Consider the following 27,709-nt stretch of genomic DNA (forward strand, 5'->3'; position numbering starts at 1 on the left):
ATAGCAAGGAAGGAAAGAGACCTGTATTTTTCGTTTTTCCATCCAAAACCAACTTGTGCAGTTATTCGCTACGAAAAATCGACTTCCTTAACCCTTTCGATGTTAATTTTTGCACCGAATTTTGCCGGGCGGGTCACCTAGTCTCTGTATGCGCTTACTGTCGATGGCAGCCTAGGAAATGGAGTGGCAAGAAAGGAAATGACGGGTGAACACAATTAGAGCATACACATGGCACGTACCTAGACATTGTCTTCAACTGGATAGCAATACAAAATCACAGTTTTAAGTTGGTGTTGGGAATATAAATTGATTGTGACAATATGCCATAGCAACAAGAATACAACCAAGCTGTGCGATATTTTTGTACTGCTGAAAATGTTTTTTTTTATCCCGTTTATCGAACGTGTCTAATTATATTTTTGGAATACAGCTCGTACTAACTGTCCGCATCTTCTTCAGTTGTATAATAATGCATTCAAGCCCTGAGGAAGAACATAGCATGTTTGAATCGTGGAAAAACTGTAGTATTTTACTTATAGACATACACCTAAAGAAATACAGGGTTATTCTAGCCCAAGCAGCGGAAGATATGCATAGGAAATCTAAATAAGGGTGATATATCCAAAACAGTTGTTACAACACGATGGATATTCTGACAACGTTACATAGATATCTTATTTGTAATATCCACGACGAGTTGTAAAAATGACGTTACGTAGACATCCAAGTTGTAATATCCGTGATATTGAAAAATTATTATTCCAAACAGTGTCCATTGGTAGATTATGTTCTTTATAAAATTAAACAGCACACTTGTAAATTTTGTATATCTGGGGATTACCAAAAACCATAATTAGCACACCCATCGTCTACTCACTAAATGCTGTGAAGATATTTAAGAGATGTAATATGGACCTCCCTGTCCACTGTTGGACATCGCTGCAACGTTGTTTGGCGGGCCATTTGGATATTTGACAAATATCCATACAACGTTAATTAAATGAACATGGATATTGCACGGATGTCATAGATTAAGACCAACAATATTGTCTGGATGTTGTTGAGATATTGATTGCTACTTGGGAAATGACGGACCCATTTTCAAAAATTGTTTTGTACAATTTTATTACAAATTATATAAATTTATAAAATGAAATTGATATCACTCATTATGAAAAAAACTTTGAAACTTCCTCTTTTCATTGGTGTAAAGCTCGTTCATTTTGGATTTGTTCTTGAATGAATAGGAAGTTGTGAAAATGGTTCGATAATTAAGAATAACCCTGTATATATTCTAATAGAAAATATTAAGGTCACCTCCACCCAGCTCGTAGAGTCACCTTGACCTCCTTAACTCAGTCATTCTCTTCATTTATAACACTCATCCTTCTCCTCCCTTGACCAAACGTACACATAATAAGTTGTGCGGGTGACTCCGTAAAGTTATCACCGTGGCTAGTCCCGGTATACTTAAATTAAACATAATAACGCTCACGCCATAATTAACAAGTTGCATTTTCCTTAAGAATGACACGTGGTTGCTGAAACGGGACTGGATTTACCAAATAATTTTTTTTGTGTATTTACTACCGTTCAATCTATTTATTTAGCCGTGAATTCAAGTTTTCACTAAGCCTATATCATTGAAGGTGTACCGAAGAAAATAGCGAGAGCCAGTGTCATGTTGATGTTACTAATAGATGGATGTTGCATCGTCGAGGAAGGGGCAGGAGGACAATAGGCTTTATGGATGGGATGAGGGGGTACAGAACGTACCAACGACGTAAGGAACAGAATAAAATTGGAAAAAAGGATTTTCAGCCGGCAATAAGATAAATTTACCGCATATTTCACGATTGATATCTTGGAAACCTTCCTCCATCGAAGCATCACACTAATTATAATAATAATGACAATGAGTCGTGGATTCATTTATGCCAGCGTCTGTATCCCCATAGGCATATTCCGCTAGATAGGATACGTATAAGGAGGGTCACTGGGTAATCAGGAATCATGGCTATCAATGACGTCCCCCCGGGGGTGGGAACGGTACTCAATGTCTGTAACAAATCACCCTGGGGAATCAAATGGGGGCCCTTAGCGCGGAAAACTAGTGCAGCGGCAGCAGCAGCAATGCCGTTCCCATATGCATATATCCGATGACGCGGATGCTTAGTATGCCCTGTCCATGTTAAACCTACTGTGCTGTTTCCCTGGCGATGAAATCTATCCCGTATATGGACGCGCTTATTCATAATTCCTGTGTTGTGATCTTCTTAATTTTCGAAAAATTACATCGCACACTTTGTCTTGCATATTTTTTTGGCCTCCATTCTCCGTATACGTCCATCGGTACTTTAGAATTAGAGGCTTGATAAAATGTCGAATTGCTGTCGATCATGTCTATCGAATTCGCTGTAACTGAGGTAATCGTAATTTTTGAAAGCTTCCTTTCACGGTTCATTTATTCCTTGCCAGTTTTGACGTTATCTTTTAGAATTCGTGTTGTGAATTTTTTCCCTTATTTAAGTGCACCGAACGAGTGACTTGTGCTCATCTATATACTATAAAGCCCACTGACGACCAATCATTCACTCACTCGCTCATACAAGTGTTAGGGGTGAACGAGGCGAGATACAGGAAAAAATCTTATGACGAACCCCTCTAAAATTATCTGAAACCCAGAAAAAATTGTGATAACACTAAATTTCCCTTCATTTCTCTGTCTATTAATTTAAAATTGAGCATGGAGATCAGTTAAAAGAAATGGCCACCAAAATCCAATGGCGGCGCGGCTATTATTGGAAGGATGACACAAACAAATAATCATAGCAACATATTTGTTTATGCAAACAAAAGGAGCAAAATTGGAAAAGAAGATGAAGGATTTAAAACGAAAAGATGATAAAGATAAGATAGGAAATTTAAACATTAATTTTTGAAAAGTTAATTTCTTAATGGCCTCTTTCCATGTGAACAAAATTTTGTTGACATCAAAGCGTATTCAAATGAAAAGAGGATAAATATAAGGTAGGAAATTACTTATTATTCTGGATAGATTACATTCTGTATATCAAATTTCGGTGTTATCAAAATCGACTGTGTAGTTGTTATCAATTCCATAGTTAACAAGAGCACATAATGCCATTTTTAAAAGAGGATTCGTGCTGTTGACTGTAGTTCCTGTCTTGTTGCCGATACACGATTGCAGTAGAAAGATCTCTAAACAAACCTTCCATAAAATATAGGTTGGTAAAAATGATTTTATATTCATTGTTTGTGATGGCGATAACGTTTTATTTTTGTTTACGTTCTTTTTTCCGTAAATGTCTTTTTTAATGTGCAATTTTATCCGTGAACTGGTGCATCAAAATTTTGCTTCTAATGAGTGCCTCAACAACGTCTTGTTATAACAGCTTCGAGAAAAACCCGTATTTCTCTATAAGAGCCCATGTTTAATTATCATAATTTTACCGTCGAATATCTCTTATACGGCACATGGGAACCCCTTTTTATTTGGATACTTGAAACTCCGTCTTTCAAAGAATACATGACCGAAGTTTCATCAAATTCGTGTTACTTTTCAACCAGGCGGTCTAGCTACCTTAAAGCGACCATGTATAAGTGCCCCCTACCGGTAATGATGCCGAAATGTGTCGTTCGAATTCATCCCGCGGACTTATTCGGATGTATGAGAGGAGGTAGGTCACCGACGGTCTGGGTCGCAACTCTGGGGATTATAAGCGAGAACGGGACGACGGATCTCCGCCTAAACCGATGCGAGCTCGCCTCCGCACCCAAAGGGCTTGCACCCACTTTGCACAGTGCTGGAAAATTCCCCGAAGGGAAAATCCGGCCCCTCTTCCCCACTTTTATTCCACCGGGAACCCAAACCGGGCATTCCATATCTGAAGCACGTTCTCACCTCTTCCCCACAAAAAAGGGGCTGATAATGTCTTACGAATTAATGGAGTCGATTCGTGGATGAGGAAAAACTTCCTCTCGATAATAATATTATTTTTTTCTTAATTCCACATCCTTTTGAGCATTTTATTCCTTCAGGAGAAGGAGAAAAAGATAGAGAGGAGGATAATTTGGAAAAGGGGACGATGGAGGTTTTTTTTGGGGTAGAGAGAGAAGAATATATATAAAAGAATTTCGGCAAAGAAAACGTTTTTGGAACCCGGACGTGGGAAATGGAAATAAAAATTGAGGATTCAGGAGGGTTTTTCATTATTTTTTTTGTTCTCCCGGTTTGGGAATCGCTATTTTTTTCTCTCTTTTTCCCTTCCTTCTGGTGGTGGTGGGCCAATCGCCTTTCGCGGAATAATTCTACCCTATCCGCCTCGACGGGTGAAAAACATTTCCCCACGCTCCGCCACGTCACTTCCCCCCCATATTTAATTAATCCCCGGGATAGTATCCGCGGGATGCTAGACAATCATCTCTTCGAACTGCTTCTGCTGCTACTTCGCGGAAAAAGGATTATGTGGCCTCCGTAGCCGTCTGACCCCGGCTGCGTAATTGAGAAAATGTGGGTCGGAGGGAGCGAAAGAATTGCATCATGAATCGCATTCTCTTCCGTGAGTTATCGTCTTGGCCGAAAGGGGAATTAGATCCGTGCTGTGTGCTGATAATCATTTTTTCTCCGCGGCAATTGGTCCATGGTATTACTCTCGGTGTTGATGAAACTTTAAAAAATTTAATTTACTCGAATTATTTTATAAGATTTTTTCAAATTTTTGTTTTGATTAATTTCCGACAGGAGAGATTTAATTGGTGACGAGTAGTTTTTAAATGGATGTTTTGCAAAAGCGTTGCTGTTTACATGTAAGAGTTGGAGATAGATTTAATAATATATTGACAGAATATTGTATAAGATGTCCCCAAATGTTTTTTTTATTAAATTCCGTCGGAAGAAATGTTATTGGTGTCGGGTGGTTTTTGTGCTGACTGTATTGTGCCGTTTACATGTGAGAGTTGGAGGTAGCCACGAAAATGTATTGGCACAACTGGAGAAATTTGTGTAACTTTTTTTGAGGGATTTAATGATTTTTAATTTTTAAAATAAATGATTAATTTCCGTCAGGTGGATTTTTTATTGGTGCCGGGTCGTTTTCGCGTTTCTGTTGTGTGAAAGCGTTGCTATTTACGTGGAAGAGTTGAAGATAAGAATGTCAGTGTATTCACACAACTGGTGGAATTCGTTTAGTTATTTTTTTACGGATTTATTTATATTTTGCTATGTTAAAATTTATCCTTTTATGTATATTAGATCAGATATTCTTAAATATTAATCAGTAAAAATTGTCTGGTTTTACATTTTACGAATATGCAAATGATATTTGGCTCTAAAGAAGCAACGTGTGTAATGTTATTACACATTCTATATGGTTTCAGACGAATATTACCGATGCTATTATTTTAATTTTTGATTTACTATAGGTTTATTAAATTTTAATGATTATTTACGAATGAAATTGATTTTCCTGGCTATATTTGGATTTTCTCTTATCTATTGAGGTGGGTAACTTATTACTTTTATTACTATCTATTCATAAATTTAAATTTATAGTAAAATGTAACTAATATTAATTAACTATTCAACTATTTAATTATTATTTAATTATTACTGCGGATGCTTGGCTTCGGTTTGATATAGAATACCACAATAAAATTTTTCTATGTGGCCATGTTCTTAGCCTCTCAAAAGCATTGCATGCCAAAATATAATTTTAATGCTAAAGAATATTGTTGGAATTTCCTCTTTATGTCGGAAAGGTTAATAGTCTGTTCGTCTTACATCATGCTCTCAGTACCCGTTCTAGAGTTGCAGTTTACCATGGAAGCGATTTCTTTAAATATTCCGCCGCTAATGCCGTCTGTGTCTTTGGCATCTGAGTGAGTGCTAATACACCAGATGTTGGGTTGCAAAATCAGCTAAACGATGACGGGGGCATCACTTCGTGGTAAACTTCGTTTGCGTAACTTGGTCAGTTAAATAAAAAAATATGCTACTCGCTTCAATTTCTATATATTAGTACAAACTTAAATCGTCACTATGATGCCTTTGCGCTTTTCTTTCGTGTAAAATTTTCCTTGGCAGTATGAAGTTTTAAAACACGTCATTTTGAAATACCAATAGCTACATACAGGATAACTAAACGAGTACAATCACAATTATCGCCTGTTTGAGTGGGTGCCATTTACCCTGAAGTTTCATAACTATTCACTTGGATACATTTTATCTTTCGGAGACTACTGAACTAGTGGCTCAATCAGTTTAATCGGGCCATAAAAATCTTTTGAGGATATCTTAATTAACTTATGATTGAGGTGAAACCTGGAATGCCTAGTTTGAGTACGTTTACGGGCATGTGCCTATGTGTTTAGCAGCCTGATTCGCAAAGGAAAGTCCTGAAGAGTCCATACGAAATTCCTGGCTACCCCACTGGAAACAAGAGTCGAGGAACGAATGATAGTTCCATGATGCCACTCATTGATTCAAACTTTTGGTTTGAATTGGATAGGTGAGGTGAAAGCTCACCCCTGAGTAACGCAGAGGTTGGTTAAGTTTTGCAGGTTCAGGTTTGGTGCCATATCCCTCCCTGCAAAAATTTGCCCTTTCTTTCCCCACCTTCACGGTCACAATATTTATGCCAACTTTTTTTTACATATTCTCGCTGGTATTATATTTGTTTTCAATCAATTCCAGGGTTAGTTATGTTTACATTTTTAGTCATTCTCCGTTTTATTTTTCAGAATCCTTTATGCTTATGTATGATATCCCTGATATGGTGCACTGACCTTTGCCACTCATTATTTAAAGTGTTGAGCTTAGGTTGTTTCAGAGGAGTATATCGATGGCTAAGTTCTAACAACACGTATCTCAAAATTAGCAACTTTTCAGGTGAGCAGAGAAACGATTAATTTCTTTGACTTTAACTTCTTTTACTGAAATAAAAAACCAAAAGTTCATAAACTGAAAGAGTAGCATTCATTTACAAGCCAAGAGTTGTCTTTTGCTTGTATTTTATTTTTTAAAATATTATTACACTTTGTTTAAGATACCTATCTCAAACCGGCCGAATTTGAGATACGTGTTGATAGAACTTAGCCCTTTCGATTTCCGCGCTCTATAAATAGTCCCGTCAAGGAACGCCGAAAATTGCCGAATAGGGGGGAAAATTGTGTGGTCGCTATAATAATGGCAGAGTGGTAGGACCTATCACTGCGCCAAAATTTGCGGCTACAGGATATTTTCCCCTCAAAAACCTTCTTTTATTGGGCTATGAGAGGTCTTGATGATTGGGTAATAGAGGATTTCATTTCTATGCTCCTCTTTCAAAGATATGCTTATACTTTAACACTTTCAATGCTGACCATGTAAAACTCAAAATCGACCCCCGGTGCGGCTGTCGTTTTTTAATGCAAAACGCATGCATGGGTGCCAAAAGAGCTGGGAAAAATAATGAAAAAATTATCTTGGCCCTAATTTGTTAGCTATGAATTTTTTCATTCATGACGTGATATCACGTCACCCGCACAGCGGGATATTAACGTAATGCGGGTTGCATACTGTCGGATTTTTCCCCGCACCACCGTTTTCTTTCAATTTTTTTTCTGCGCTATGTATCCAAAAAAATACGAGGAAAATGAATTTGTTATGCTCCACTGGTATCGCCATTGGTATTTTGCCACTGCCATAGGGAAATTTTTGGCTTAGATGGATGTAATGCAAGTTATAAGTACAAGGAATCGCCGTGAACAGCTGTTTGATTGTGATGGTAATTCTGCACAAGATATTTCGGCGTATTCCTTGTACTAGTAATCCTAAGTATCGGGGTAGGGTTCGATAATATTGAATAATTTCTACATTTTCTTCTGAAGCCACTATTCTCGTCACAAATTCCTTCACTCGTTTCATGTTTTCAGCTCCAATTCCTTTCTTCCCATACGACCACCCGTAAGCATCAGATATTTAACAAAAATGGTTTTCACATACCATTATGTATTCCCTTCACTGCAGGTGCTTGAGATGGGTGGCAATCTGCTTTCGAGATTATTTTCCGACGGTGTATTAGGGTGTTTCTTGACGTGCACCACTCCTGCCGGCTGTTCTAAGGTTGGAGGGGGTACGGAGATGAAGCGAGGGGTGATAGTAAGATTTAGTCGGTCCACTTGTGAGAACTAGGAATAACCTTTTTGGAAGTGCTATCGGCACATCAAAAAGATGGGGAAGGTATGGGGAAATATTTTGCTGATACGTGTCCTTTTAGGGTTATTGGGGTATAGGCTCCGTTGCCGAAATAAAAATGGATGTGGAAACAGAAATAATCAACCTATAACTTCCTCATTACTATCTTCTGAACTCAAGCCAATAACATATTTTTCAATATGATGTTACCGAGTTAGAAATTAATGCATAAAAACTGGAACTAATAGTATTTGCAAGCAAACATCTTACAAGTAATCTTCATTTAGGCCACGTATCGCGGTTCTTACTACGAATATTCTGCGAAAATCTGAAAATGATGTAAATTTTACCGCAATAATATTTTTCATTTGGTGCATAATAATATTAATTCGAGTAAACCATTCAATAATACGTATTGCTAGGAATAGATTTGCAGCATCTATGCCCCTTATTACTTACCCGATTACCGAAAGCAACGATACGTTTTCTTTCCAATTACACGAGGGAAAGAGTAATTCCATCGCGCTAGGAAATCTCTAGTTACTTCTTATTTATGTAAGAGCCCTAGGCTATTGAAAAAAGGAGCACATAACATGAATAAAAAATATTTTATTTACCCAAAACAAATTCAATACAATCGAAATGATGACCATTTTTAAATTATATATTATATACCACTACGTACAGTCATGTATGTTTTACCTGTGTAGGAAATACCTCTCTCACAAATTTTATAACAATATAACAACCTACAATACTATTGCAATATAACAAAGCAACTAAACAAGGCAACCTATAATACTATTGTAATATATGATACAAAAATATATAATACTATTTATGCCTTCTTATGAAAGAAAGAAAAAAGCTCGGGACAGAGTAGAGGAGACCTAGCAGCCAATGAAGATATATGCGGTCTCTTTCCTACGCCCAAGAGTGCTTGCACCGCAATAGTGCAATACTTGCACCATCGATTTTTCTTTCTGCCACCTTCCTCTTGGATGAGTTCAGGGAAGTGAGATTGATATATTGATGGTAAAAGTGGCTTGGGATAAGGAATGTGGGATGGAAGAATAAAGGATCTAATGACAGAAAGACGGAATTTATAAGGGAAATCTTTCCGGCGGGTTCACGATAAATGAAAAAGCGTGCATAGCTTTCGGGAAGGAATTATTAGGGAATCAATGGAGGAGTGAAATGGATCTAAAAGGGACGGATTTTTTTTAGAGGAAATACTCAGGCTCTGAATCGTTTGGGCCGGTATTCGCTGAAAAATGTAGGGCTTGAAGAATGCTAAAGAATCCATCACGACTCATGTATATCCGAAAGCAAAGCAGGTCAAACAAGATAGCAATGCTCCATAAGTCGGATATATTGGTTATAGGAATACTTACCTTGTGAAATATTAGGCCTATGAAGGTAAAACTCTTCATAGGTCAATTGTTTCCAATTCCTAACCTATTATTTCGAAGATTATGAGAAAGTATGTCTGTATACGAAAGAGGGTGTCTGGGAAAAGGAGACGCAAAAACACTTGGGTCCTTGGAAGGGGGTGGAATGGTGAGAGCTGGGTTTTCTATGAAAGTGATATTTTGAGGGGTCACTGAACTAAGGGTCCACCGCAAAGGACGGACGGTATTGTTAGAGGGTTCAGGAAAGAATAGGACAAAGGGGATGGGCCAGTGATTGACATAAAGGGATCTGGCGTAGAAGGAGGCAACGCAGTACCTGACTGTGAGGGTTCAACCTCCTCCCCACCCTCCTCCTCTCTAAAATCTAGCTCGGAGTCTTCAGAGAATGCCTGATCCCGCTCTCTTCCAGGAGCTCCCCCTTCTTCGTGTACATTCTTCTAGAGAAGGCAGAGAGCTAAGAAGGAAATGTTTGTGCCCTTGCGGAGGTTTCTTCCCTCGACGTCGATGGCTGCAGGTCCTGATGGAAGGTCGAAGACTACTGATCATCTACAAAAGCTGATGAATAGAGAATTTTACCTCTTTCAGGCGGCATTGACTACCGGCCAGCATGAAACATTTTCCGTTTTACTTCTCGCTTCCGTATCTGCAATAAATACATTGTATTTTTTTTAAATTCCGATAAATAACAGGATCAAAGTAAACACACTCGGTGAAATAGGCCAAAGCTGAAATGCTACAAACAGCTTTACTAATGTAAAACTATGTTTAGGAACTAAATATTCACAATGGCGAGACAAAGAATTGAAAGCACCCATAAGCCATTGATTTCATGGTTATCGAGAAAATAAAAGCATTTTTATAAAGTAACTCCTAAGCACTTTTTCGCCAATCCATGGGATAATGTGCAAACAGTTATTTGCAATTGTAATAAGAATGTTTATAAGTGCATAATATACATATATTAACAATAAATATTATAAATAACTTACACTTTTTCCGTAAATAACTTCCTTCACTCTAGTAATATTGCCGCTTGTCGATCCCCTCACTGCTTAGGAGTTGCACTGACAAAAAAAGGAAGGGTGCAAAAGTTAGAGATATGTTACGTTGCATAAAAAAATGTAATGGCATTTTCAAATTTACATTAAAGTTTAACTAATCACAGTACTGCATGTATTAATTGAATAAAACTTATTAACATCAGGCAATAAAGGTTCGAAAAATGAAAGGCTCGCAAGAAGAAAAAAGGAAGGATGGAAAAAATCTATATTCTCTCTAAACATTATTAAAACAATAAAAAATTAATAAACACACATAAGTAAGTTCCAGTTAGTAAATACTTTTGATTTGTAAAATAAAACTCAAATAAAATTCGTCATACTCACGCATTAATAGAAATAAATAAAAATAATAGCATAAAATACAGGGGAGAAAATGAATGGAAATTGGCTTACCTTAAGATAAAAGAAAAAATTTCTCCCGATCCTCCCAGGAATGGTTGCTTGAAACGGCGTCCACAAATGCGCTCCTAGATCCCTGCTGAACAACTTAGGGGGGTAAAAAGCCATAAAAGAACTGAACCGAGCTCTTACGGAGGGCCGGAACCCTCGGGGTACACATGACGTGATATCACGTCATCAGCACCAGGGGATAGCGCACCATGACGTGATATCACGTCATGCCGCACTCAAGGTGTTAATACAATTCAGCATGTTTATTCGAAAGGCCTTGTATATGCCAGTATGCCATATTATTGGTATTAAATGAAATTTCTAATGTTTCATCGGAGAATTTCAGATGTTTTAGGCAATAGATAGTGTACCACACGAATGACTTACGTTACCGATCTCCTCATTACTTTACTGCTTTAAGACCAATCAAACATATTTAACTCTGTAATTAGTGGGAAATCCCAGTACATCTCGAATTCATCAACATCTGCATGCTGTCCCGCAAGCCGTCTCTATAGCCTTGTGGCGGAGGGTGTGAGGCCACCAGCCGTTTACACATAAAAAGGAAATGCTATAACAAAATTACGCTTAGCATTTTTAAAGTTCTTTATAGTTCGGGGGAAAAACGAATTCCCACACCTATCCGTACGGCAAAATATCTTTCTTAATGTATCGTTTATGTCAGACCTGGAAATATTGTGGGGTTCTAATATTATTTTATTCATGTCGCTCTTAAAGATACATTTTCAAGTGTTCAAACATACCATTCTCAAGTGTTCAAGCAATCTATGCCTAGATAGTATCCTTAGAAATATTGTCATTCTGTCTAAATTTTCTACTTTTACTCGACTTTTCCCGGAGTTTTTTCGAATGAAGTTTTTTCCGTCCTAGACATGTAAACTGATCTTATGTCAGTGGTCCGGTAAGGTATCGGCACTAGCACCCTACCTTTCGACTGACTTAAGCTTTCTTTAAACTGCGGGGTTATAGGAAGGAAACTGATACATATATTGTCCACTCCAAACCCTTAAAAAGGACTGGAAGGAAAGAATCTCCTCGTATGGTCCACCTTCAGAGAAAGAGAAGAAGAAGATGAAAAAAAGAGGTTGCTTCGGGTGCGGGAGCGAGTGAAAAACTTTAGGCTCGGGTGAATTCGTAGTTGAAGTGGCGCGCGGCTTTCACAACGTCCAGGGACCGATCCGGCTTTCGGAAGGACTGAGTTTTGTTGAGGGTGGGCCAGGGTGTTGAGCAAAGGGTGGGTTTGTTCCCATGGACCCTGATACTCTTTAACCATTTCGTACACCCCTTCCCTGTTCCCTCTCTACACGAAATCCAAGTCCCTTTTCCCTCTCGGCTCCCGAACATCCTGTTCCCAAAACTACCGCTATCGAGCGGTTTCCAGGGGTGGAGAAAATGCCATTTCCTCGTCTAACATTCCGGACTCCTGCCATATCCTCCCGACTTTAAAGAGCTTCCTCCCTCGCGTAACTCAATGAATGAATGCGGTTGCGGAATCCGATAGTTTTGATTTCAGCAGCTTGAAAACGACGGTGCAGGCAAATTATTATCAGCAATCTATTTCGGAGTCTTTTTTTCCCCAACATGCACTCAGCTACATGTAGGTGATACTAAAATTTCCCCCGAAATTACTTGGAAGGGTTTATATTTCACGTACGTAACTCAATGAATCAAAGCGGTCGCGTAATGCAATAGTTTTGATTTCAGCAGTTTGGAAAAGGCGGTGTGACGAATAATTTATCAGTACTCCATTTCGTATTTTTTATTTTGTATAAGTATTTTTTCCCACATATATACAGCTACACGTAGGTGATACTAAAATTACCCCTGAAATCACTTTGAAGGGATTATATCACACGTACGTAACACAATGAATGAAAGTAGTTGCGGAATCCAATAGTTTTGATTTCAGTATCTCGAAAACGAAGGTACTGATTAATTATTATTATCAATAATATAGTTCAGAGTATTTTTTCCCCAACGTGCACTCAGTTACGTGTATGTGATACTACAATTATCCCTGAAATTACTTGGGATGGGTATGTCTCACGCACATAACTCAATGAATGAAAGCGGTTGCGTAATTCATTATTTTTGATTCCAGCAGCTTGAAAACGAGGGTGCTGACAAATTATTATCAGTGATGTAGTTCGGAGTATTTTTCCCCAACTCTGCACTCTACTGAATTTAGGCGATTCCACAATTACCTCTGCAATTACGTGGAAAGGGTCATCTCTCATCAAGCATATGCCATTCATTACCCAAGACAGTACTTTGGCTCAGATGGACATGCATAGAAAAGTTAGGACTTTCAATAATGCGGCATAAGCATGTTCTATGTAGTTATTTGTACGCATATTATTCAGTAATTATGAGTACAAATAACCTAGTCGCTAAGCTGTGTAACGGAGTACCATTTTTCATTTAACTGGTTTTGGAATTTTATCGTTCCTGGGAAGAATCGAATATACATACTTGATTTTGTTCATCTAATGAAATAAGTTCAAAATATCGTGGAAATATGAGCTGTCGAAAAATGTAAAATATCCATGACGTCAACACAAATATTTTATCGTGAAAGGTTCAAAAGATAGATTATATCATTTCAACGATACTCAGACTATGATGGCCGTGCTAATTATTTTGGTATCTGCGTAACGGTAATTAGGCTATCGCATCGACCTTAGACTCACGTATTTATAAGGAGCACTTAGCTCCCCGACGAGTGGCCTAGTATTAACTGTGACGCAGTTTTACACGAGGCACTTAGGCGTGCTATCTTATGGGAACCTTCATTTTTTAAACTCGACGTGACTTTGAAACTCTGAATGGCGATATTTTCTCGTTACTATCACCAATAGTCCATTTACTATTTAAATTCATCGCTTTTCACGATGATTTCTCATCTAAATACATCTTTGAAATGGATCATTTAAATCAGCCTTTATCAGTCATAAATTTCGGTTAATATAGAGGCGCCACGTATCCTCTTTGACGATATATAACTTCCTCTGTTGCTTTATATTACTCCAAGGCCACGCTCATGTATATCGCAATGGGCTGGTTTACCAGTTTTTTTTATTGTTTATTTTGATTGAGTTTAAAAAATTTAGAGACCCATATTTTACCGCTTCTTGATCCAAAGTCTACTTCTCCAGCTATTTACGGCGATAAATTGATGCCCCCTTCGCAGATAAGTTGATGGTGTCATCAACTCATTCCGAGCCCGTCACCTCATCTCTCCTTTTCTTCAGCCTCGCGCTACGATCTCACGTGGGTTTTTGTTGCTTGTAACTTTCTTTTACATTTCTTATCAAAGTAAGAGGTTCTCCATGAACCTGTAAATATGTAATTCGGAATTCTTGTTTATCTCCTATTAATGAAAAGAGGGCGATAAAGTTCACTTTTTTTTAATTAAAGCTTATAAGAGAATGGCTAAGGAAGGAAACTTATGTTCGTAGTTCCATATCTTTTCCGTCCATCTTTCGAATCATTTCAATTATTTGCGATGTCGGGTCTGATTGAACAAAGTTACTCGTAAACTGTGATATCGTATTCTCATTCATGAGATCTGAGACATCCACTGATAAAGGAAAAGCGAGGGAAAATAATTCGTAGAATGTCTTTTATATGGTGCAATCAGATACGGTCAATGAAAATTGAACTCTACGTACTCTACTCTCTGAGTTAAAAATAAAACAAATAAACCTGTTACAGTGTTAAACTGTCTTGTAAACATAATTATCGAAAACCCCCAGACAACGCGTCAAAGCGTGGACATGGGTAAATTTAAGAGAGCATATTGGAGGTAAATGAATTGTTTCAATGTATATGAGAAGTATGTTAGTTAAATAGATTTACAAGCTTGCTGTTTGATAACCTTTGTGTCTCTTGTTAAATTTCTAAACGGTTCGCAAAAGTCTTTGTCGCAATAGATTTATGATTGAATTGTAAAAAGAATGGAGTAAGCCCTAATGATGGGGATGAAATTTTCAAATAATTACTCTTTGCTCGCTAATTCAATCTTATCCTTGGACAAAATATATCAGGCACAATTTTTATGGACGCAAATGCTTAGAATATGATAAGGGCTAGTGCTAAATTTCCATAATCGCTACGAGGCCCAGGATGAAACCGACAAAACTTTTTAAAATATCACAGAATGTTATTACATACGACCGGTTTCTTTGAAGAGACCACACCATCAGATCCTTTACGAGTGTGTATGAGCTTACCGACGACAAGCGGGGGTCTGAGGAATCTTTCATGAAACCGCTCACATATTGTCAGTGAAATGTCATAAAGTTTCACTTTCTCTCTAACTGAAAGATTTACACATAGCTAAGGCTAAAAACATCATATGAATGTAAACTTAGCTGCCAAGGTCGATGCGGTGGAAATATTCCATAATGCACAGAAGAATGATTTGTAATTTTTCACTTCTAAAAAAAATAATGACGACTGGGTTGAATACGCTGTATAATTTTCTATTCCGTTTATTTGTAATGTGAAATCATTTATAGTCAGTGGGAAAGAGTGGAGTTAGACTGGGAAAAACTTAAGCGCATGGTCAATCAAAAGTCAATTTGCGTACTCTTGGAGTGAAATATAAAACAAAATTTTTTCAACGTTAACCTGTTCCGTAAAATGCTTCAATTCAAGGTAAGGGATTCAATTTTCAATATTTTTTCGATAAGTTTAGAAATTTTATAATCGATTCAATGAGGGGCAGGGCTGGAAAAAATACAGACCCAGGAGTATTTGATGTACAAAAAACTTTTGACTAGGGTATCTGAAAAACAAATACAATTTAAAATACAAAACACATATGTATGGAAACTGAGAAATCTTAAAACAATATAACCTGCCTTGGCACGCCATGGATAGTTGAAAACTTGAAGAAAACGATTCTAACGAAAACGAAGTAATCTCTGAAGAATAATCTTACAGATGTATTATCAGAGCTACTTCCAAAGTATTTCACAAATGTATTTACATTTTAGAATGGGAAAATATAAAAAATCTGTATTTGAAATACAAAATATAAGATACCATCAGGTCGTGCATTTAAAAAGCCAAATAAAAATTGCAAATGTATTTCAAATACGTATTTTAAAATAGTTGTATTTGAAACACTGCCCAGTCCTGATGGTGAGGCTATGGAAGGAGCCAAATAGTTGTTAAATTTTCATCGAAATCATTTATGGCGTCACTCCTTCTTGCTAGGAAAATTTTTCACCAATAGTAAATAGGTACTATTGTTAAAAATAAAAAAACAGTTTGTTATATTCCACACTTTATTTCAAATACTACCTACCAGGTTTCTGCATATCATGCTATCATGATATGCAGAAACCGGGTCGTACTATTTGCAATAGTGTGGAATAAAAAAAAGTATTTTTCATTTTTAACAGGAAACAGTTCCAAAAAGTAACGCCGGAAACCGTGTTTTACAATAAATAGTTCACAAATTCTACCTGTCAATTCCACCTCTTTTGTTGCATCTACAACTACTCTACACGTGAAAATTCCCATTTCAACTCCAAATCCCTCTCCCTCCTGTCCCCTTGAGTCCCCATCTGCATCTTTCTCATCCCTTTCCGTCCTACATAAGCTTCCTTCCAAAACGCCTCCTCCGACTCCTCATCAAGAGGAGGAGGAAACTTCCTCTTCCGTCCTCCATGTTCCCACGTTTCCTCCAACTCAAATCTTCCCCTACACTCCACTCCAGTGACCCCTTCCTTTAAGGGAGCAGGCCGTGGCCAAATAGCGCGTTTCCTGCGGCCGCAAGATCAATTGCCCCTACTCCCTCTTCATTGGCTCACTTCTTTCTGTTCGATATCCTCACTCTTGTGCGTGAGTTGATTTATTTCCTCGTAATTCCGTCAATCCGTTTTTATTTGGCTGTGTAAAGAATTTATTTTTCCTTTTGAACACAATTTACTGCCGTTCAAAGCGGAATATTTCAAAATCGTGCCAGAGAAATTCATTCTTCAGAACTGAAAATCGGAGTATTAAAAACTACCGCAAATAGTATCGAAGCTCCTGTTGAATAACAAAACATTGTAAATTTCGCGTAAATGATTTTAATAATCGTTATTAATATAAAAAAAATCTTGTAAATTTCGCCATTAAAATCATGTATGTGAAATTTACTTGGTTTTTTGATTCGACATGAATTAATTTCACCAAGTCACGTCTCAAACTAACGTCAAAAAATTTATCGTTGCTCCTATTTTGCACAATTTTCGTTCAGCCAACTAACGTTCGAGAAACTTCTACTAAGATATCATGGATAAAAATCACATTTTTCACTTGAGCCCGTCATATTGGGTTATAATTTCGAATTAAACGTAATGAAGTCTTCATTTGTGTCGAAAAGAGAACGTATTTAACTGAAAAATATTCGCTCAATTAAATTAAATGTTTGGAAAATGTGAATTTTAAATTAAGTTTTGGTGCGCATGAAATGTAAACGAAAAGATTCGTTTTCGTTTCAAAGTCAAAGCCACGAATATTACAAAAGAGTATCCTCAAGTGGCCTCTTAATGTGTTGTCACCCACCGCGATTTTAAATATGTTTACAATAGTCACCACTCGTGTCGCTGACGAACAAATTGATCCAAGCTTCACAAAGGAATAAGGTATAATTAGCGGTTTTAACCAAAATTTATATACTTAATGATGTGACCAATCAAATGCATAAAAGATCAATCCTATTTCTCGCAATCATAAACATTATACTACAAAATACTGGAAAAAAGTGGATCGCATCGCACTCATCACCACGCCGCGGACATTTTTGAAAACCGATTAAAATGCGATCGACAAAAAAACAGCTTTCTATGAGATGGAATTGGGCCTCTCCTCTTTGCAGTCCCCTTGGTCAAAGCTATTCACAGTATTGCGAGGTGTAAAAAAATGAAACGGCTGTTCAGGAAATATTTACTGACAGAGGAATCTTCCTTATGCGTTTCCAGGCTTTCACTTTGTGATATATTTCGATTTTGGGAAACTGAAAGGTAATAACACTAGACATTGAAAGAAATAAATAAAGAAAGGGTAGAAAATAAAAATAATCCACTTGGTAAGGTTCACAATATATGAAGTAAAATAATGTTTAAAGTGACTTCACGCGCTAGAGTCAGTGCTGTTAACTAATCCTTTACGTAGTATAATTTTTCCAATATTTCGTTTACAAAGAATTTCGATTGATTTTTGATTAGGCTTAGCGTGATTCAAGTAGAATTGAAGCACTTATTCTGCTTTTATATGGCTACCCCATGACTTACATTCATTTTCCCTTTTTTCCTACTATCTTTGTCTTACAATCGTTCTCTTTTTCAATTTCCGCTCTTAATTACGTCTAAAATAGTGGGATGTACTTGCGTTGAAGTGGGAAACCTGATTTCATAGAGGGGTCCGTTGTCTCGGGCGTGACTTCATGGAATCGACTTAATATAATGAAATGTGAAAAAATTTATAATTCCACATAAAGTTAATATGATGGTGGTGTGGTGATGATGAGTGGCAATGACGTTTCACTTTGAAACCTAGGTCGTGCAGTATTAAATCTATGTGGAATTATAAATATTTTGCATTTCATTGTATTCATAGAGGGCGTTGATGGATAGGGGTTTTTCGTGGAAGGTGAGATGAGGGTAGGCATGGAGAGGGAGGCAACAATCCTTTTGTAGTTTGTGGAGAAAAGGTTATGACTACCCCACCCGACAAGAATCACGTTCACGCGGGAGAAATCCAGCGAAGTCTCCGCTCCACTTATCGATCAGCTGCAAAAACGGAGAGATCGGTTAGCGCTGGGCCAAGTTTGAGAGATCTGAGCCCATGGAAACCCCCCCAACGCTTCAATTTCTAAGCCATCAAGTGGAGAAGGGAGGTCTGCCGCTGCTGTGCGGAAGAGAATAGGTTCATTCAGACGTTGCGTTGGGGGAGGGGAAGGAATGTGTGGGATAAATAGACGAGAGAAAGGAATACGACCATTTTATTGCTCGATCGAACGTTATTCCAGTTCCAAAAGCATTCCGCCTTCCGGTCGACTTAAGTCACGGCTTAGCCCAAATGTATTTGGGAAGGATAGGGAGAGAGAGAGAGCTTTGGCGTCCATCCACCCGTGGCGTGGCGGTCCCAACGAACGAACTGGTGGTGCCCGCTCATTCCGCCAATTTCCGCGGAGAGCTGCTTACGTCATCTTTTTTGAAAAAGATTTCCTACTCTATCCGTGTTGCGGGAAATATGGTAATAAAATATGCGTCACATGAATGGGTACCACGGGAGAGACGGAATGAAGTTTTCGATAAATATTTGATAAAATTTCATTGAGTGATCTTATAAAAACAAGTAATTATTTTTTAAGAGATGCTCACACTTCATTCGTGTTTCAGCGACAATTTTATTAAAAAACAAAGCATTAGATATTTTTAACACTTTTCATTTACCATGAATTAAAATTTCATTTAGAGAGATCATATTTTCAATTCTTTAAATCAGTGGAACAGAGTGTTCTCGCAAAACTTCTGGAGAATATTTTTAAAACCGGCAATGGGCAAGTGGCAGAAATTTTCACATTCTGAGGGTATTTAGAGCTTTTAGAATATTTTTCTCCATTATATTTAATCATGAGTTCTCTGAAAATTTATTTGAGTCACAATTTATTATTTATTAAAAAAACAATATATGAATCGTCATTTTTTGTCTGAATGTGCGGGATAATATTCAGCGAACATGTGCCCGTCTTGTCTTGCAGCCAGAAAGGAGCATAGTCACTAAAACTCATGAAAACAAAAAGAAGAAAATTGAACTTCCGTATTGTAACGGTCAATGTTTCAGACAAGAGTAACAGACGACCTGAACATTCCACTTACTTTATTGTGTCGGTAAAACTAACTCATGGGGTAAGCGAGCTTGTTCCTCACCATAAATTCAAACGTATTCAAAGATTCAGGTAAAAAAATGCGGCAGAAACTAGGATTCATCAAGCAAATGGTGAGGTCTTCGGAAGAAAAGGAGATTTTTTTTACTATGATGAGATTGTATCTATTTCGCAGGAAATACTTAAGATATTTGTAAAATATTCAATCCTGGTTAATTTTTATCGGTGAAAGAAAAAAATAGATGTAAAAATGCGAATTATAAATAAGACAAAAGTCAGTGTATTTGATTTCCCACATCAAGAATCTTTTTTGTTCACTTGATACAAAAAGAATCAATTTATTCAGGTTCATCTAAGCGGTAATTTCCTTGTAATTTATATTTTGAAATTCCGGCTAGAATATTTGCGTAAAGGAAGAGGAGATTAGTTTCAATTCCTAAATAACTATGTAAAACATTGACTTTTGAAATTTAAATATATGAAAAATATATCAGAATTAGCTACTACCTTTATGTGTTAAGGATTTAAGTTTTCATCAATGCACTGGTTTCAATAAGAGTTCTCAGGGTTTCCACAGGGCCAGACTTCAGAAACTTGGTGCCTCACATCAATGCTACTCGTGTGGAAATCTGAGGCTTATTTTATTTTTGCCTTGACCTTACAGGATAAAAATTGAACGGAGGTTTTTCGAGGTCACACATGGAATATGTATTCTTTTATTAAAGGGAGTACTAAGTTACATATTCTGTAATTTTTTTAGCGAATTTTATACCAACCTATATAAATAATTACTGATGTGAAGGTCTTGTTGAAGATATTTTTTTAAGGAAATTACGTCTGACTAAGGACACCGAACTGTTTAACTTGTGTGTCAGTGTAGGTTCACATGACACCAAGCGTAAGTTATTAGAGACTTGCTTAATGGAAAGGGAGAAGTAGTTTCTTCCTTCCTGCATTGAATTCCTTGCTATAAAATTGAATACCATCACCGAGACGGAATGAGGGAACTAAGTACATGCATTGCACGCGATGGAAGCACATTTGCAAGTCACTATATCAGCTCATCTATTTTGAAGGCATCTCTTTATCGGATGCCATCACGTTCTGTGTGAGCTCATTAAATGAAAGGAAAATTTAAGGATGATAACTCATAAAAAACAGCATTAAATGAAGTCAGGTACAGATACGGTATTCCCTCTTGTTCAGTCCACTCCCTCTAAATGCACTCCGAGTTAAAGTACATACGATTTAAAAATAGCATGGAGGGGTTGACATCAACTCACTTATTTTCTCAAAGACCATATTGTGATGTAGCCAAACTAAGACCAAAGAATATTTTAATTCATTTTGTCGTGAAACCTCCATTTTAATGGTAACGTAACCTTGGTAGACGTAAAATCACATCAAAAATGTTCCTTATGCTGGCAATCAAATCTTGCATCGTATTAAAGAAGTTTTTTGTCAGTAAACTCGATTAGAGATACCATGGAAAAGTTGACTTTTACCCATATATTTTTTTCGCTGGACATAGTATGACGTAATAAAACTAAGTTCAAAGAATGTTTTACTCCATTTTGTCGTGAAACCTACAAATTTTTAATGATTACCTTATTGATGGTAAAATAACCATGGTGGAAATAAAATTTTATTAAAAATGTTGCTTATGTTGACAATAAAATCTTGCTTCGTACTTTACCATTTTTTGTATAGAGTTTAAAATATTTTACACTATTTTCAAGCTTTTGGTCCCTATAATCCCATCCGTGGACTTATTTCCTTGGTTTTTGTCCAGTGGAAGTAGTAAGCGTTCGCCCTCCTTTATTTCCATTGCCTTAAGGGCATAATAAAATGGTCCTTGTAAGAAGTAGGTCGCTGGAGGGGTGAGGGGCTTTCTTTCCTCTATAGGTTGTCTTGGAGAAGAGGCTGTGCGGAAGAAGGAAAAATAAAGTTTTACCAAAGTCCGAAACGAAGTCGATTACCTAAAAAATATACGGATTTTATTTTCACTTTATTGAAGAGAGTTCAGATTTAATAAAGCAGGAAAGGCATTTTTAATTTTAACCTCGGTTAGTGGCAGAAAATGACTCAGGCTGATGCATCAAACAATTTGCGAAGTGTTTTATAAATACACGTGTGCTCGTGAAAATTATTAATTTTTTAAAATATTTTTATTTTTAGGCGCACAATAATGCTATGCGAGAAATTGCGTAAGCGTCTTCGATCATAAATGCAAACAGGTATGCCTGTCAATTTATACACTGAGGATGTCAGTCCCAACCTTAGCGGAAACGTATGCGCATTAACCAGGAGCCAAGGCCATCTTTAATACCTTAAATTCTGTAAAATTATGACGAGAAATTGAAACAACCAAGCAAATACTTAAAAATTACTATAGGGTTTTTGTAAAAACTGATACCGTTGCTTTTTAGTAATTAAATTTTATGGATATTGAATTTCCAGTTGAAAGGAACTAAACGAAAAAAATCGTGTGATGTTACCATAAAAGTTTCTAAGTTAACGAAAATGATTGGATTAAAGTGAAACCATGGCAAAGATTTTTGCGTGAAACCGCAGAAAGTAAGGTGACGGAAATGAGGAGGAACAACGAAGAGCAGGACATGGTGGGTAAGGTGAGGTAGCTTTTAGATGAGATACGGAGGAGACAGAAGGTACGGATGGAGCGAGTACTTAGTGAGGAGGAGATATTGAAAACAGTATTAGAGGGTAGAAGGTAGGGTAAACGGCGGAGGGGAGGGAAAAGAATAGAATTTTAAAATAGAATGAAAGAAAGTAAATCTTATTGTGAGTTGAAGAGGGAAGTACATGAAGAATGGAGAGGCCGTCAAAATGGGTAGAATACTTTAATGATAATGAGCAGTACCTATGCATTCTATGCAAGCAGATGCATGAACACAACAACTTTAAATGGTAATTTCTGCATTGTAAATCACATTTAAGCACTTTAACTAGTTAAAAATGTGTAAACTAACGTCCACTTAATTGTCACTGTTCACCAAAGTCTCTTTAGGCTACTCGTCGATATATCCTCTATCAAGCCTACATGCATCGTATAATCGCTGTTTTCTCAACAAAGGAGGATTTTTCTTGTTTAAAACATGAGCCACTAGGGATATAACCTCATTATACAGTAAAGCCATACTCCAATTGTTGAATTTAATGCAGTGCTTCCTTTCTTTCAACTTTGTACCCATGGATGATAGTGAAGACTCCCTTTCTGGCAAATAGCTCTTTGACGCTTTGGTCAGTTCATGCTTTTCGACTGGAGCCACTGCGGTCACTCTGAGGATGTTTCTTTTTCACAATTTCGACGAAGTGACAAATATGTGCCGCTATGAGTAATGAAAGGAGTCTTTTTTCAGAAGCAGAAAGGACGGAGATGTATGTTGTAGAGCCGGTGGCGCCAGCTTTTCTTTTGTGTCGGAGAGGAAAGCGGATAAGCACTGGAAAGAGATAGGGTTTTCGAGAAGGGTGTTTGGAAGCGAAGGAGGCTATTTTTTTCGGGGAATAAAAAGCAATGAAATATTTTGGCGTTGGAGCGTGGGGAAATCTTTTGTGCGCGCGGATAGGAAAGCTTTGGCGGCCCAAGATGGCGATCGTGAAAAGAGAAGGAGACTGGGGTACTGAAGTTTAGTTTCTTGAGTGAGAGTGTGTGTGAGTGTTCAAGGACAGTTCAGAACAGGCTCAATGGGTCGATCGATTAATCGAAAATATCGTTTATTGGGTCATTCCCTCAGATCCGAAATCATTAAAGGAGGTCAATTAAAAGAAGAGAAGGATAAGTTATGACGCAAATAATCTTCATCATTCATTTTAAATCACATTTAAACACTTTAATTATTGCAAATCGGTAAACTAACATCCCCATAATAGTCCCTGTTCACCAAAGTCTATTTATGCTTCTCGTCGATACCCTCTTTCACGCCGATATTCATCGTGTAAACATTGCTTTCTCAACCAGAGGATTAAGTTTAAAGTAAAAAAAAAACACTACAACGACGACCCGCAATTTTCTCCCCTGTATTTATACCGGACAGTGTAAATACATTTGTTCAGCGATTGTGCGTTTAAGACGTACGAAGGATAAAAATGGCACAACAAGTACGAGGGAGTTTTTTTTCAGCCTCCGATAGCTCAGCAAAAACACCATACAAGAGACAGGCGGGTAGGGAAATTGCGCGTCATCCGCACCACACGCAAGTCATTTCTGACCGTAATTTGTTAGTCCAAGGTTATTAGCAATCTCTTCAACTACACTGCTCTACTTCTTCAACTACACTCAATTGATCCTCCCGCCAAATGTGCACTGCGGAAAGACAGCCAGAAAACTCGCCGAATGGCTTCAGCATTGACCTTTATGCTGTTAAAAGAGAATTTTTCTTTAATTCAATGTGGCTAATGTGTGAAACAGTGTGAAACATTACGTCCATTCTCATTTAAAACAAAAGAAGAGACATGCTGACTTCTGGAGGTGTTCTGATCCATGAAAACGCCAGTCATCTCAGCGCTCCTTACTGCCTAACTGCTCCTTGAGCAATTTCAATGGGTCATTTTCGATCACCCGCCGTGCAATGCCGACCTTGTGCCGGGGAACTTCTATCTTTACGCTGAAATGAAGATGCGGATAGATGGCAAGCGTTTTCAAACGGGCGATGAGCTTCAGGACAAAGGGATAATTCATTGGAAGTCATTGGCGGCAAGATTCCATGAAGGAGGTATAGTAAAGCTTGTCCACAGCCACGACCAATTCCTCGATCGCCGAGGCGATTATGTCGAATGGACACCACAATTGTGCTCTACATTTAGCAATGAAATAATTTTTGATCAATGACTTCGTCTTCTGATCATGACCCATCGGAGGTTAAAAAAGAACGGCCATCGTATAAGGGGCCAGTATTGCCTTTCCAGAGTGAGTGAAGGAGATGATGGAAGATAGGCTATTAGTTAGCGCGTGCAATGCATACTAAATCTATGAAAAAATAAGCAGAAGTTGCTGCCTGCTTTCATTAGTTTCTACCTTATTTTGAGTTGCGGTTCATTGACTCGTTCACGTTGAGAACCGCGCATTGAGGAAGAGAATCGGTCACAAGAGTGCAAACAACAACGGACCACGTGTTGGAGTTGCACGAGGCCAGAGAATAGTGATGGAAAAGTCGATTTCGATTAAAGTAGAGTTTCATTAGTCAAAGATAAAAAAAATAAGATCGAGTCATGATCCTCGAGTTTCGATTCAAACTCGATTTTTCTACTTCGATCTTGACGATTTCGTTTGATATCAGCATACCGCGACGGGGAAGCGAGCACGCATCGATTCAGGCACGAATATTACAAAAGAGGATCTTCAAGTCGGCTTCTAAATGTGTTGTCAATCACCGCGCATTTAATTTGGTTTACAGAAGTCGCCACTCGCGTCAAACAGATCCGAGTTTCACGGGAAATAAGACAATATTAAGGGTGTTAATCGTAATTTATATGCATGATGATGTAATCTATCAAATTCATAGCTTTTCAATGCTATTCCTTCTAATTAGAAAAATTTTAATGCAAAATTTTGGAAAGAAGTTGATCGCATTGCACTCGTCACCGCTCCGCGGACATTTTTGAAAACCGATTAAAATGTGACCTAATAAAGACAACGGAAATCCTTCTGTGGGATGGAATTGGGCCTCCTCTATGCAGTCCCCTTGGATTTAGGTCTCGAATGGACCTATTAGCGGAGTTAAACTTTAAACACGGTAGGAGTCGACGGCTATGGATATATCGTGAGCTGCAAGTGTTGATTTAACTAAGCAAGCAAAGAATATAATTACAGGTTGCCTTTTTCAATTTATTGTGTGAGGGATCCACAGTAAGACAAAGGTTGATTTAATTTTTCCACAGAGAAGTGGAGATGAATTATTTATCCTTCGCAGCTACCACTTTTTTTATTATTCTACCTTCAATATCACAAAGTGCATCGGTAATATTGGCAGTGGCGCCGACTCCATGGGGCCTGAGGGGGCCCGAGCCCCTCAAAAATTGGTTATACGTGGGACGAAAAAATGTGCCAGGATTGTCGATTTTCCCCTGAGTGTCCAGATATAGAATTCGAGTTATCAGGGTTCTAATTCTGATCATATGACTCTTCTAAAATTCTTAAAAAACTAAAAACTCATTACTTATAAAATTTCCTGGGGCAAGATCCCCGGTTTGAGCCCCCCCAATATTTTTTCTAAGTCGGCACCCCTGAATCTTGGGGAACTTCTGTGTTGATAATGGTAGCACATATCGTTCTGGAGACACTGCTATTCCTTTCTACTTCGACGTGTGCATGTGGTTTCACCTATAATATTGTAACCCATCGATTACTTAGATGCATCAAATTAATCTATCGAAGAAACTTCGTTCCTGGCTGGGAAATGAAAGTGGAATGGTCATCTATGAGCCGTAATTCGAGAGCATTGGTCATCCTTTCCGAGCGAGTCGACTCGTTTACGGATCCCCATCTCCAAGATCTATCGATTCGTCGAAAAAAATCGCAGGATATGCTGCAGATTTATTTCTCGTATACCTCTAGCTCTTGGAGTAGCGTGCGGCAGTTGTGTATCGCCTTAAGAATCGACGAAGCGCGAACAAGAGCGATCCTTCAGCTTGCTTGAGTGTAATGGACTCTCGACCGCTCATCCACTTTTTCCTCATCCTTGGATGGCTTCCATCTCTTCCAACCTTTTTTTTTACCTGATCGCAGCTTGCTTACCATATTTTTTTTGGGTATAATATTTTCCGTCCATGAAAAGTGAATCGACATTGGTTGAAGTCTTGGGAGAGATTTTCGTCCTCTCCTCTTCTTTGATTCAGTCGCATTGCAGAGTTTCTCCGGCCTTGATGCAACGTGGAGGAAAAACGTACTAACAAATGTAATATCTGTAGCAACATGGGCGTACCCAGAATCAAAAATAGGGGGGGGACTAGCTGTGGTCGTTAAAGTTGTAACTTTTTTTACGCAGAAAAGGTAAATGAAACCAAAATTTTAAGGAAATTATGATTTTTATTTTAGTTTCATGTCTTATACTAATGTCATTTTTCTTCAAAAGAAAAATTTGTCCATAACTTTTGTTTTGTACTAAATTTATTTTCGCTTCTAGTGAGGGAAATTGCCCCCTTGCCCTCGACGGGTACGCCCATGCGCAGCACAGAAAGTAAGGGTGGTGTTGCAATAGAATGATGAAGATCAAATGAATCGAGCGAGTGAGCGATGAGGAAATGCCAAGAAGTCTAGTTGAGAAGAGAAGCCCTATATAAAATTTAAGAATAAGATGGAGCAAACTAATGTGGCACATCTTGAGGCTGATGAAAAAAATCGGCGTGGGACATTAATATGGCGAAAGCACTCTAGGAAGACTTTGGATAAAATATTATGAACATGTAATGAAGTATGCATTGGAATTGGAAAGAGTTTGAGTAATTTCTTTTACGAAATGTTTATTTAAATCAACAAGGGAAAGTGTTGAAGTTAATGAATTAATCAATTGCTAATGTAAATTAAAAGAAGTAAGCAAAAGGGTTGTCAAGGGTCAAGAGTTGTTGATTATTTAGATAGATAGATTTTATGAGATGTGATGTGATTTAAATTTCGTACTGGAGCAATCATAAGTCGAATTCACGGCGAATCGTCTCCATCTGAAAAATTAAGCTAAATAATTCTCTTCGTACAAGAGTGTATGACGGTACTCGGAAACTCATT

Source organism: Ischnura elegans, chromosome 7, assembly GCF_921293095.1.
Source record: "Ischnura elegans chromosome 7, ioIscEleg1.1, whole genome shotgun sequence".
NCBI classification, from domain to species: domain Eukaryota; kingdom Metazoa; phylum Arthropoda; class Insecta; order Odonata; family Coenagrionidae; genus Ischnura; species Ischnura elegans.